At 39.1% G+C, this 2,353-nt stretch overlaps 1 protein-coding gene across 5 annotated transcripts in view; it reads right to left on the bottom strand.

The window, feature by feature from the left end:
* The window catches only part of CDH18 (cadherin 18), a 204,045-nt gene that overhangs the window by 183,988 nt on the left and 17,704 nt on the right, over positions 1-2,353 (bottom strand). The gene's annotated exons all lie outside the window — the stretch shown is intronic.

Below are 2,353 nucleotides of genomic sequence, written 5' to 3'. Positions count from 1 at the left end.
AAACAACCCAAAACAAAACAAACAAAAAAAAAACCCAAACCCATTGCTTCTGCACCAGCTCAATTTTCTAGCCTTTTACCACAGCGTGAACCATGAATATTTCAACAGTGAATTAAATTCTTCTCATTCCTTTTCCATTGGTCCACTGCATTCAAGGATTGGGCAGGTTTGTGCCTACCCCCATGTTATTATCACATACTTTTTTTGTTGTTGTTCATTTAAAAGTCCAATTATGTTGCCTTGTGATTATGAAATTATATTTCTTTGAACAAGCTTTTTATTTATCTTAAAGCTGGAAATTTCCATTGGTGAAAATGCTATTGAAAAAAAGGCAGTTGTATGAAATTTTCACTTTCTGAACTACACAACAGTTACTGCATTACTTATCATTTCCTAAAGGTATCAGTATCAGCAAGCATTAGAGTTTAACCCAGCAGGAAGCTCAGCACTACAGTCATTTGCTGACTCCACACTCCTAGTGAGATTGAGGAGACAATCTGAAAAAACACCAACAAAGTACAACTTAAGTATTTAGATAAGAACTATTTACAAAGAAAAGAAAGAGAAAAATAATAATAGTAGTGATAGTAATCTACTATAAGTAGGTTGCGCCAAAAGTAATGACTCCTTATTTATTTCCATGGGAACTATAACTGATACAAAAAGTAAATTAATACTATTTTGTAGAAAAAATTCTCAGCTACAAAATGCTATTTTTCAACACAGTGACCACCATTAGGCATGCATTTTCACTAGCAATGAACAAGAGTCTGCATGTCACTCTTTCAAAAATCTGCACCAGCAAAGACGACTCACAGTTTCACAGACGTTAAGACAGTACTGTTGCTAGGAAAATTCTGCCCATACGGTCTGTCACACATTGGCCCAAAGAGGTGGAAGTCAGAAGGCATCAAATCTGGACTATACAATGGGGGTGGTAGGACAGTCCAGCCAAAGTTGGCAATGTGTTCCATGGTTTTCAAACCTGTATGGGGCCTGGTGTTATCATGTTACAGGAGAAAGCTTCTTCTCTGGCCTGACTCCGGAAATTTAGCTTTCAGATTAGTTAGCATCTCAAAGTAGTGATCAGAATTGATAGCATTCCAAGAAATTCAGAAGAATCACCCATTTTCTTTCACAAAACACTGTGCAGATCACTTTACCCAAAGAGGACTGCATGTTGAACTTTTTTCAATGTGGAATTTACATGACGCTACTCCATGGTCTGCAGTTTTTACTCTGACATGTAGTTGGGACACTACATCACTACTACTTATGGAATTCTGGAAACTGTCATCTTCAGCCTTGTATTGGTTCAATGGGTTCAGACAAACTTGCTTATCATGTTCTTTCTCTTCCTGAGTCAGCAGTTTTGGGATCCACCTTATGCAAACTTTGCAATACTCCAACACTGTAACCATTGTTTCCAATGCACTGAAGTCGATATTCAGCTCCCTGATCATAATCAAGCACTATGTGTGGAAGAGCAGATCAAGAAGTTCTTCAATTCATGGTGCAACCATTGCACACAGCCATCCAGATCGTGGCTTGCCTTTCACATCACTGTCACCACTGCTGAAACACACTACCCACCCTTCACAGTGCTCACATCCACTCTTCGATCTCCATAAACATTCAGCAAGTACCAATGAATGTCAGTGGGGGCAATTTTTTCCACATGAAGGCATCCAGTGATACACCTTGCTTCATACACATTTCCAAGTCAGACATCATTCTGTCAAACTGCCCCTCTGCTGCCATCTGTCTGCCCCACAGGGCAACAAAATCTAATGGAATGTTGTTGGGAAGGTTCAGCCTCTGCTGCCATACCACCATAAGTATTGCTTAAATATGACGTGTCCTTCAGAGAATCTTCTCAGTCTCAAGAATTGCGTAATTCCAGGAATACTACTATTCATATTTAGAAATTATAAAAATATTACATTAGAAATGCATAATGATATTGAGAAGTGAAGAAAAAACCACACAGTGTTAATCTGTGACTTTGACAGAGAGTTCCCAGAAACATTTGAAGTGGCATTACTTTCAGAATAGCCCTCTTATATTTACAAAACAAGCGTGCAATTGCACACCCTAACTGATATCCAGTTAGTCCTTCTACATCCCTCCCTTAGGCCAGGTTAGGTAAAATATTCTCGTTCTGCCCCCTCCCAGCTCCTTGTGGTCCCTTAACTCCTCCCCACCAGGACAGTGTGAGGAGGTGATAAACTGAAACATCCTTGGCTCTGTATAGCACTGCTCAACAACAGCTAACACATTGGTGTGTTATCAACATTGTTTTTCTCCTAAAGCCAAAATGTAGCATCATACCAGACACTATGAAAGAAAAAAA

Source organism: Meleagris gallopavo, chromosome 3, assembly GCF_000146605.3.
Source record: "Meleagris gallopavo isolate NT-WF06-2002-E0010 breed Aviagen turkey brand Nicholas breeding stock chromosome 3, Turkey_5.1, whole genome shotgun sequence".
NCBI lineage: Eukaryota > Metazoa > Chordata > Aves > Galliformes > Phasianidae > Meleagris > Meleagris gallopavo.
Note: the sequence above shows the minus strand (reverse complement) of the source record. Positions and strands in the feature narration are given on the sequence as shown.